Genomic DNA, 12860 nt, shown 5'->3' on the forward strand with positions numbered 1-12860 from the left:
TTCTTAAAACGACCTGAAACCCGATTAATTCCAATTTGTCTAAAAGGTTTTATTGCTTGACTCAGCTCATATGCTGCCTATTTAAAAATAGTTTTTGTCTAATTATCAATGAATAAAAATCAATTTAGTTTATGAAAAAACATTCCTCCTTTCACGCACACCGACTAAATGTGTAAACTTATATCCTCCTAGGAAATTGGTTCCCCCATTTTAATCAAAGGTCATATGTCCAAAATATTTCGTGTTATTATTTAAGTGAAACGCACAATATAATATTGTGTATACTCCAAGAGTATACGCACGCACAATAAATGTCTGGCGTCAGTGGCGGTGGGAGAGCAGTGGGGAAGTTACACGTTCTCCCTGATAAATCCATCGGTGGAAATATGAGTACTAGAGGGCGGAATCTCTAGAGAAACGGCGGCATTTCTCTCACATGGAAAACGTATATAAATACTTAACATCCCCAATAGATTCGTAGTTTCACGCGAATGTATATTATCTCCGAAAAACCCTTCACCCTCGATCGTCGTCGTTCTCCCTCGGTCTATTCATTATACACGTACATAAGCGCGCTGCACGTCAACCTGTCCGCGTCGGAGCTTTCGTTGCCGAGACGTACACGACACATGCACTGCCTGCGCAACGGTTTCCGAACTTTGCCACAATTTTCCTATATACTTGCCCGAGAACCAAACGCGATTTTTATAATACAAAGATTATACGATTATTGGGTTATATCATATTGTAAATTAAACTGCGAGAAAAATTACCTCCAAGGTTGCGTGATCGCGACGTGTGACAGATTTCTGCAGTGTCGAATACTTTGCCTTTTTTTCACGATAAACTTTGATAGCTCGGAACAAAATATTATTAATCCCCTCGCCGCAGTTAATCAAGCCACTGCACCTCCAACAATCAGCGAACACCACGTCACGGTATAATAATAATATTACTATCGATGTCTGTGCTCGATGGTTAAGTGGTGACTGACGAATGATCGCGCAAGGAAAAAAGACCGGTGCATATAATAATATTATATTTTTACGTATATTCGGCTGATTGAATAACTACCAACCTAACGATGTTATTTTCCGATTCAAGCAAGGGCACTGCTAAAATACAATATAAATTATAATTTATAATAATATTATTGTTGATATGGGCATACTAGGTAATATACTGTTTTCCGAGAACGTCATCCGTTACGATATTATTCACAGTTTGATCACTATAAAGTTTCTCGCGGTGGGCGGACGATGGGTGCGAAAACACACATTCGACATAATATTTGCCCTTCCCAGATTAAAAAATTTGACGAATGTGTTAGTTGAAAAACTTGCGAACACACATATAATAATATGTGTACCGGCGGCTATAAGTTCTAATGCGTTTCCGAAATTAAAATCGATACCATATCGATGTCGCCCTGCAGCAATACAAACTATTTGTGCAGTGTTGGCCGTTGTATTTTTTTCTCGGAAAACAAAAAAACTGTACCGTTCGCAATTTTCCCGATTTATATTTATATTCACTGCTATTATTTATTTGATGATTTTTCTAACGAATTAAAACTCTGATTATTGGACGATATTTAATAGTATATTATTCACCTATGGCGTATTATGCAAATAATAATACGTTGTATGTCAAAATTAATAAATGCACTAATAGCTAGGTAGATAGGTACCTTATCCATATTAATTATCATTGCCATTCAAAGGATTATAACGCATTGACGCATATTGAAATATTATATACCCGTGAAGGCGCGAACGACGAATTTCAACTCACTTTTAATTTTATATTATCATACCTATATTATTTGATTTAAATGAAGAGTGATGACAGATATTTATATCTAGGGTTTTATTTATAATATATCACCGTTGTAAAAAAATAATAAATATCAAACAATTTTCCAGCGTACGAGACGTCGCTGATTGCATTGCGCACACAGTCGAATAATAATATTGGGTAGGTATATGAAAGAACGTTTTGAAAAACAAAAGATTTCAAAAGTGACGCGCGGCCCGCGGGGATTTCCGATCGCATTGAACAATGATAATATATCATACATATTATTTGAAATCCATATATTTTATCAACACAACATTAATATTATGAGCAAAATAATATGCACAATTTTTGCAATTTTCGTGTTACGTTTCTAGACAGCCGTCGAAGGAACGAACATTATACTGTCATCGAATGTTTCGTCCGCGGGCTGCCTATAATATGCGCTAAATCAAAATCATCGAAAACAAAAAACAATTCTAATAAAATATTATACTATAATAATAGTATAATACTATCGCCCCGATGGTGAAACGGGCGCCAAAGGCAGACTTGTGGAACACATACAATTACAATATCGTTTAGTGACGGTTTGCATTGTTTTCTTCGAATTAGTCTCATCGAAACGATATTATTACTAAATAATAGGTATCATCTTCTAGCACAAGACTCAGTTATAAAGTTAGAAGTCGATAGCAATAATTTATTAATATCCGTATCGTTGGTGTATACGCAATATATTATTATATAACTTTCTTGTAAAGCTTGAATATGTAATTTTTTTTTTTTAATTTCAAAAATTCAACAATCCATACATTAGGTACTAGGTAGGTATACATAATAACTGTTATACGTGGTACAATAAGTGTAAGTGATGGCATTTATGTGATGACATTTTAAATACAGACTCGATGGCCGGAGATAAGAACTATATTAATATAATATTACGCATACGAAAAAAAATATTTAGCTTACAATTTATATTTATTGTCTTGGCGGACAGTTATAAAACTAGTTAAAGTTCCTAATACGATTTGGTTAAACACTTATACCTAGTTTAAATAGCAAGAGGTATTATAGTTTTATTACAAAATTACAAAATAATGGCCACTTATACTAAAATAAATAGTTAAACCTATTATCATAATATTAATGGGGTCAAATATATAAGTAAAGTATCGTATTTAAATACCTAGTCAGAAATCATTTGTTTTGACTATATTATAGTTAAATTATAGGAATATCTACTTGTATATAATATACATACAACAACTATACCAACTACAAGTCGTGTGGGGCCTTGGTGAGAATTTTCAATGCGTTTATGGTGTTTATTAAATCAGATTCTTTTTACATTACATTTTTGTGGAATGGTTTTATTATGATATAGTCTTACAAAAATATCCAGTTGGTAAGGTCTATAGTTTAAAAATATTATTTTTTCTAGAGACAAAATAAAAAACACAGGTACACTGGTAGCATACACGCCACAGTTGTCTGTATGCGAAAACCCGCCTTTATGACGACAAAGGAAAAAATACAGTGTCATATTGTAAATAGATTATTTTTAAATGTTCTTATTTTTCGTAGGGAAGATAGCTGCAGGTGAACTCATTACATATTATAAGTTCACTGTAGTAAGACGTCATATCGTACGTATAATAATAGAATTATTAGTCGACCCATCGCTGTTTAGGTACGTAAATCGATTATAAAAATGGGAAGATCGATTAAAAAGTTCCCGTGCAGTACCTACTCGTATATGTACCTATAGTATGATACCTATAGTATCAAACTATTTATTATTTGTCATCTGATGAAAACTTAGAAACAAAACGAACCGCAAATCACAATTATAATAAATTATTATTATCATATTATAATGGTATTATGATACGGATGGATTTACGGTTTTCCATTTCATTACACATTATGAACCATAGGTATATAACTAGGTATTATTTTAACAATATGTCTCTATTATTACTACACGCGACCGTCCACAAATATTAAATTGCAAGTAAAAAATTAACCGACGGACCCCAGACAGATAAATCGTATTTATTTTACACTATTATTATTACTTTTTTATTTTTCGCAAAAATCGATTATGGCGTATACGAACAAATTGAGTTTCGTTATACGCGACAACCGCCCGTCCCATTCGAATGCACTATAATTGCGGCGGCGATGCGCATTAGGAAATCGAAATTATTGTTTTAATTTATTTTATGAGTCTCGAAGAGTATTACACAGATGCACTACATAATCGTATATAAATATATTATACACAATCGTATTATGTATATATCAATGGTTTCGTTTCGTTCTCGATTCTCGTTAATGAAGTCCGAGAATAAGGATATTATAATTTATAACTATTGTATTTGCCAAGATTGTTATTTAATAAGTTTGTTGGTAGGTAGGTACTCGGATAATGATTAAATCAAATGAGTCAAAACTAAATTATCAAAATTAATTCTATAAAATATGTAATTTTTTAGATGCTGAACGAAAGGAGTACGTAATAGCATTTAGTTGATAATGAGTGTTTATTGTTTAGACAAATGTGTGTGATAATTTTATAAAAATGTTATTAACGGTAATGGGATAAAAAAAACGCACAAACTAAGTAGGTACACACCACACAGATTGATTTTCATCATAATATCGATCTTGGTTTTTCGTCATATGATCGATATACCTACTTAAACGGAAACCGTCAATAGAATTTGAAGTAATTTTACATCATTAAATTGAAACTATATTGACTGCATTTGAGATTGTGATACGCCGATAGGATTAAATTAAAAAAGTTATAACGTTCTCAGCCTTCGAGGCATTCCTTATTTCCCATACATATTGTGGGCATTTCGAATAATTTTAATTATTGGAAACATCGACATTTTTGTGGACATAGTCCATGAAAATATCGAATTTTCTACGTATACACGGATTTTTTCTCGAAAGCCGTTTGTTTCAACCGTTTGGTGTGAGCAATAAAATATATAATATGATTTTGAAATATTTAAAGCCTCGATCGACTACCACGAAGTTATTTCGATCAACGACCACAACTATAGTGTTTTCATTATTATAACAATATAACCGCCGGTGTGTTATGTATTTAGTCGAATGAATAATAATTTTATTATTGTCGCAATACAATTTATAAACGAACGCACGGCGTAGGGCTTAGCAATAATAATAATCATATAATTATTTAAACAAACCATAATCGTTATTGGAAAATCAATTTCAGCGAAAAACGCTCCGGCGAAATTCCAGGAATAATGTCTGGTGGGACGGGGAGATGATTAAATTAGACTTTTCGGAAACCAAACGACGCCGCCTCCACTGGCGGACTTTCAGGGTATCAGTCGATAAATAATATTATAATATTGTGCACGTGCACAACTACTAAATTATATTGTTATTATTACTTCGATCGCGCGAGGTGTTCCAAGAATCAAAACGCTGCACCGTGACCGGTCGTCGGGTGAATAATAATATTATAATTAGTATAATATTACTCGACGGACGTTTAATACATTTATATTGTATAGTATTATAGATTTGAAGACAAAACGGACGGCAGGCAAAGCAAAATGATTTCAGAGTTTTTAAAAATAAAGCGATTGGCGAGTTGACGTAGTCTTCGCAGCTTGACATGATATCATTATAGTTATAATACATAGTTAGGTACTTATGTATACCAAATGAGAATTATTGAACATACGCGATGACTTACACACGAGTACCGAATGTCAAAGGAAGAAGCCCCCACGTGTGAAGTCTTCGGTGTTAAACTGACTGTGGAACATATTATTACGCCTCAAATACGAGCGAGATCGACAAAATATTGGAATAGATCCGATCCTTGACACTGCACTGGGACCTGAAAACGAAGGCTACACCTAGACGATAGCCTTCTTAACAACAACGAGTATGTAACTCAACGTAAAAATCGTAGCACCCCATAACTCGTGCGGTTCATCTTGGCCTTCGGCGACCGTAACGATTTCACAAAATTCCGAAAATAATTTATTCTGCTGCATATATATATATATATATATTGTATAAAATAATATTATGCATATTTTGCTTCAAAATCTGTGGCTCGGCATTTTAATTTTGCCCGTTTTGTTGTCGAAACTGTTTACTAGGTATTTTTCATACTAAATTAATAACACACATATTATAGTGTTTGCACTCACTTTTTTCAGCGTCCGTACCGTATAATATACTGTTTACGTATTTAATGCCATTGTACTTTCGTACTTTCGTTCAACATATTTTATTTTGATTTTTTCCTCGTACTGTAATGTGGTTCTAAAACGGAATTGTATAATAATATTTTATCGTTTGATTTCCCAAGACGGTTCGTGCCGTGCGTATTTCGCTCTCCGCACCCATTTCTATTTACACCGAACCTGCAAGTTACTTCGACGAAACCGAAAAGTGGACGACGACTGCACTCAAAGACGGTAATTATTATTATTTCGTGTTATTACGACGTGGTACACTTTTTCGTTTTTACGAAACGTACATAAAAGGCGCACATTATACTTAGATATTTTCATTGGTCAAAAATAGTATTCCCAGAGAAGGGTTGTTATTTGAGTTATTGGATATTCTATTATATTATAATATGGTATGTGGTAGAAGATTCAAAGATTTCCAATGTATGAGATATATTGTCTGTAAATCCGACAAATTCTCGAATTGTACAAGATTTTCTAGAAGAAGAATTCAATAAGTATCGACACGTATAGCAGTTACGTACCGGCTCGTATCTAAGTTTGAGTATGGTAAGTTTTGCTGGTATATCGCACATGTTACTTCTTGGACGCACGATTTTGAACCAATACCAATGCGACACCGAATGATCCAATATCTTCCTTAAATATCATGATAACTCTATGCATGCTTTTTTATAAAAACAAATTTCTAGTTTTTTTTTTTTTGTATGGTCGAGGAACAGTTGTTCTGCACCACCAAGCACTAATGCAGATGAGGAACGATTGCAGATGGAATTAATACTTTTTCGTATAACTCATCACAACAATTCACTTTTACATTTTCTTTTTTAACTCTTAACGTTTTTTTATCATTTCGAATACGCGCAAAGATGACAAGTTCAAGCCAATCGAGCTCCCATCACAATTGTTAAGACGCCGTATTTACGAGCCACTTATACATTTTGTAATACGGGTCTTCTGACAATATTTATGCATACGATTAACAATTTAAATCCGAAAGTTGTTATTTTTTTAGTCAAAATACGTAAATCGGTTCACGTATTATTCGTTTTTATCCCTCTACACCTACGATACGTACCTGAGTATATTATTTTCCATGCTAACGTTTTTTTTTTTTTTTTATTACACGTATATATGACGTAAAATCTGTGTAATCTCTCCCTCCGGCTACCGCCACGCGCTGTTTTTACGTTTTCATTATAATAACTGCGACATTTTATACGAATTGAAACGGATTATATAATATCATTATAATAATAACATAAAGTGTTTACATAGGGAGTGAGTGCCCACGGAATTTAACGTTTATCCTAGAAGAGGACACAATATTATTTATCAAATCAAAACACGAGGGGCGTTTTTTTAACTTCATGTCCCCACTTATGTGGCACATTTATATAATAGAAAATAGAAATATAGTAATATATCACGAATATTAACAATATTAGGTATATTATAATTATAATAATCCGCTGCGGTGCACCCTATGATAATATGCGTAATATGTTCACCCTGAAAATCTATAGATATAGGTAAAGATGTATAACCCTCTTATTACGCGTAATTATGCAACGACGTGCAGCCAACAGTCTTCAGTCTTCAGCGAGCGTTTGCCAAATGTACTTTATACGTCATTTATACTGTATACTACATTTCAATAACGAGTGTATTTAATACGTGTATAGTTTTGTTGTAGTAGCTACAAGTCGTGGTCGCGAGTGATGTAGGGGATGGAAAGAAACGAAAAGTATCCATATTAAATGTAGCTATTATATTATACGCACGCTACGAGGAGGAATTGCGAATGTATCACGTAGAAATAAATAAAAAGGTAAATCAGAAAAAAATCACCGTTATTATATTATATTTTTTTGTCGTCTGGGTGAAATTATTGTTCCGCGCGCGTAAACCCGAAAAAAAGTATATTTATTATATCATACTCGCGCGTTCGTATATATTATAATATAATAATAATAATAAATCGGGGTTAAAGCTTTTGCGCGTGCGCGGCGTTACGTTTAAATGGACTTAACGGGTAACAAATCATAAACGCGTTGGGGACACACACACATTATATATATATATATATAATACGAATATAGGTATCGTGATTTTTATTAACAAGGGCTGGTGAGGTGGTGAGGGGGGATAGGACGATATTTATGTGCGACACATACGACGTATACAACGTTTGTGTGCCCCTCCCCTCCTCCCGTGGCTTCATCCTTGCTGGCGTTTATGATATATATGTATAGTATCTGTATTATGGCGTTGTAGCAGTTATTCCGAATTAGACGCCCGTCCGATGGGTTACATTTTTCAATTCCGGAAAGGATTTTTTCTACCCCTCTTCAGCAGGCAGCGCTCGCGGGTTCCCTCTCGATCATTTATCATCCCTTATCAGTATTTCCGGGACACGAGCGCGCGCGCGCGTTTGAACTAAAATTGCCCGCGATTCTTCATCCGCAAATATCGCGATAATAATAGTAATAATAATAATAATAATAAATTACAATATTATTATTGTGTAGTCGAAAACAATGCCGATGAACGTACCTACGTACCTACTGTACAGTACACGACGCGTTGCATACACTTTACAGTATACAGTATTATTATATTATTATTATTACCTATTATTATTATTATTATTAATATGAGGTCGCCTTAACTACTTTGAGACGAAAACGAATAGTAATCCATATATATCTATATTAATACATATATTATAATATACACGCTCAAGACTCGACTTAACTAAGTCATACGGAGAGGGCCATATGCTACTATAATTATTGTTCTAAGTTTTTAGTTAAATTTATAACTTTATCGACTCCGATTTTCGCAACTACACATTGGTTAAAATACTTGGTTATTAGATGCAATATGTCTGAAAGAAATTTTCGTGCATATGTTGTTACATTCGTTTTGATTTGAAGCTGCAGATTTTTCCACGTAAATTTTATATTTATAATTATTTTGTGTTTTCATATTGTTCTAAGACCGGGTGAATGTTTAGTTTACTATCATAGTGGTTCGAAACAATGATTTAGGTACGCAACAATAACAAACACATAAATATTAATTGCCATATGAAATCTTCGTTCGAAATGGGATCGCTCGACGTCCGTCCGAATAAAATGATATATTGTATAAGTCTGCGCCGGCGGGAATTACTGTCGATAACCGCGAATTAAATCCCAAAAGTTGATTTCGTTTGAAATATTAAACGAGTAAAAAGAGAAAGATTATAAGAACACGCTGCACTCTGAATAGTAATGACAATAATAATAATAATAATAATAATAATAATAATAATCAAACCGCGGTATTGGACTATTATTATATTATTATTGACGACCATGATACGACCACCGACTATACGAATAAAATATAAAAATAACGGCTCGAGAAAGGGAAAGAAAAAATACGGAGCCGAAATCAGCATCCTCGGCACACTAACTTACAGTAACGGGATTTCGTAGAAAAGTCATTTTTTTTCCCCGGCGCGCCGTACGATAACACATATCATGTACACCACTCCTCGCCCATATACATGCTCCACATATTTCACGGCGAGTTTGATATTAATTTTTTATTGGATTAGAGTTCCAATTATGATTTATGTGTAAAACGACGCTCGATTTATATATATATAACTGTATGTGTGTATATGTTTATTTATGTATGTGTGTGTGTGTGTGTGGGGTTGCGCCACGCTTTTCGCGTGTTGTGCTTACAAAGTTTTTCCACGTTCCAATTTTGCCGAAACATCATTAAACCCACACGCGCGCGCTCGTCGCTCGTGATATATATATATAATAATAATATTTCTTCCCTCGATCAATTGGTCGGTGTAAGGAGTGATAGGAGGAGGGTTTGTTAGGAAGAGTGCGGCGGCCGGAGGGGAGGGTGTTTTTTTGCCACCGTCGTCGTTTAAATTCCAAATGCCGTCCGGGAAGGAGCGGGCCGGGATGCAGCTGCGGAGCGCGGCTTCGTGCGGGAGGGTCGCGGCCGGGGTAGATATCATTTTCCGTGTTGTTGTTTTTCGGCCCGTCTGCAGCCATGGCGGCGCGGCGGGGCGAGAGAAACTTTCCGTTGCCGCCGTCGGCGCCCCAAACAAACAAACGGACCACCACTGCCGGCCTCGTCAGAGTCGTTCGGGTCTCTCTCCCCTTGTCCTTCGATCGGCAGTCTCACTCTCTCTCACTATCACTCTCTTTCGCTATCTGTTTTTTTCTTTCACATGCACCTCCGACGCCTTCTAAACGAACCGCAAAGTCGCACTGTGTTTGTTTTCGATTTCAAATGGTGTACACAATGTGCAACAACAATAATAATATATTTTAAAATATGTTCGTATCCGCTGCAATAAGGAGTGACGACGGCGCCCAAATCATGATGAACACAACACGATGTTTTGCGCGTGGGGAGTGCAGTTGCAGCGCATCCATCCGCGGTTTAGGATTATAATATAAAATTTTATAAATACGCACTCGGGCGATGGGAAACGATGAGTAGAAGATATTGTGCAGCCGAGAGACGTGGAAATAAAAGAGAACACCGACACGGCTCGCGCGAAATGAAATTACACGGAGGCCGCCGCCTTTAATAAATGACCCGGTGCCGCCGTCGTATAAATTATGTCGGCTTTAATTGGACGGGTGCGTATTTTTTTTCCTCTCGTTTTTCTACCACGTCTTGGTGGAGGTGGGAGCGGAGGTTTCGTGCGACAGGCGAGTCTTGACGCCTATATAACACAATAATAATAATAATAATAATAACGAAATAAAACGCGATTGGCCTCTTATTTACGGAGGTTACACGCCACCGCCATCGACGGAATTTTTACACCGAGACGAGCCGCTTCGCTGCTCGTCAGCGACACCTCGTTTCGACGTCAACGGCGGAAAGCCACGTGCCTGACGACATAAAAGTGTGCGTTTTTTATTTCATATATTACGTTCGATATAATAATAAAAATATTTAATCGAACGGCTTTGCGTCTTACGTGATATCGTAACGTTATTAAAAAGTTATCGAAAACGTATAGGATCTGTTATTATGTATATAATATAAAATATGTTATAATATTATATCATCATACACCGGCGGACGGTGGTGAACCCTCCCCACTTCGGGGAAATTTTTTTTGCCTATAGTCGTGTCATCATAATGTTATTATCATTATTAAACGTCGTCGTGCGTCACTCTCGTGTACTAAATATATGATAATATTATATGCTATCAAAATTCTGTGGTGTATAATAATATGATAATAAAATATCTTATATTATAATAAACGCAGTTTTAACATTTCGTTCGGAATTATAATATTTCACAAAACCAATTCCACCCAGGGACGAAAAAAAAAGAGTTTTCCAAAGTCGTTTAGTCCGTGGCTTTTGAGCGCCAGACGAAATGCGCATTTTAATAGAACTGAGATCTTTTCGTATTAAAATGTATTTATATATTATATTTGTGCCTTATATTTTCGTTAACGTAATTTAAGTTTAAATATTTTAAAAGATTAACGACCGTGAAAATAAAGAAATAAAATTACACATTTAATTTAAATATTATAAAGTCAAGAGTAAAGCTGTTTTCGACTTTAAGTCGTTCGTAATAGTTGAACTACTTAAAATTCATTTCATTTTTCCGTCACATTGCATCGTATAGTAATAAAATAAAAAATTGTATTACTATAATGTTATATCGTGTTTACTTAATGACGTTGACGGTGAAATATTCAACAGTAGGTGCGTTAGTTTGATTTTTGACATGCCGCCAAAACACCATTGACTAATAATAATTCAAAACATGTGTTCGTCTATTAATATTATGGTTTTTATGCTGCAGGTTCACACAAGCACCGGTGCTTTAATATGTTATATTATATACGTAACATTTAGAAGCCTATATGTATATATGTGTACTTCCCCCTCCCCACCAACCTTGAATATAGATCGCGAGTAACACGCAACCGTCATCCATCAACTAACGGCCGATATTAAATCTTGGCTGACAAAAGAGGGTACGGTTAAAAAAAAGTGTATAATATTCTAATATAAATTTTGCCGTCAAACTTTTTGACAAATACAACGGACCTATTTATTATATTAAAAAGTGTACGGGAAAAGTTCAAAACGGATCAGTCGAGTTTGAAAGACTTCCCACTTCCTCCACCGTCCCCGACCACCGTCAAAACCGTTGACCATCACATCCGGGCCAGAGGGGAAAAACGCGATACTGGCATTTTTGACGGAACAAATAAAAAAACCCGTCTTTACACAACTTATGTACTTCAACCGAACTTCAATGTTTGTATCTTGTTCACATTTTCCCTCAGGCCAATTTCATTTAACGATTTATTACGTTATAACACAATAATATTATACACTATACATAATATGTTATATTTTATTGTAATATGGTTTAATCGTAACGCATAACGACAGTAATGATGGTTATTATTTTTATTTTTTAATGGGGACTATTAAACGTTTATAAATCGTACAGATGAACAATCAAAAAGTCAATCAAGGATCTTTATTTGGTTAGAATTAATTGATTTTAAGATTATTAACAAAATTGGGTTACAAACTTACAACCTCAATCCTAATATTTAACTCTGTGAGTAAAACTGCACTTTTACAATGGTTTTCAATATTCAGAAATAATCGGTTGTATAGTACCTAGTATTTTTTTTAGTTTTATTATTGAGAATTAAATAATAAATGCTTCAATAACTGAGTCATTAGCATGTAATTACGTTTTACGTACACATCGATATTAGTTAAC

The 12860-nt window shown here is 34.8% G+C and overlaps 1 protein-coding gene across 8 annotated transcripts in view; it reads right to left on the bottom strand.

Moving 5' to 3' along the window:
- The window catches only part of LOC100572393 (RNA-binding protein Musashi homolog Rbp6), a 399006-nt gene that overhangs the window by 200649 nt on the left and 185497 nt on the right, over positions 1 to 12860 (bottom strand). For 2 of the 8 annotated variants that reach the window (XM_029489722.1, XM_029489721.1), the window contains exon 1: positions 774 to 1035. The exons of the other annotated variants lie outside the window; for them this stretch is intronic. The gene's annotated coding sequence lies outside the window, so the exon portion shown is untranslated. Of the gene's footprint in view, positions 1 to 773; positions 1036 to 12860 lie in introns of those variants that run through there. 8 annotated transcript variants of the gene reach the window in all.

The sequence above is a fragment of the Acyrthosiphon pisum genome, chromosome A2 (genome assembly GCF_005508785.2).
Source record: "Acyrthosiphon pisum isolate AL4f chromosome A2, pea_aphid_22Mar2018_4r6ur, whole genome shotgun sequence".
Classification (NCBI taxonomy): Eukaryota; Metazoa; Arthropoda; class Insecta; order Hemiptera; family Aphididae; genus Acyrthosiphon; species Acyrthosiphon pisum.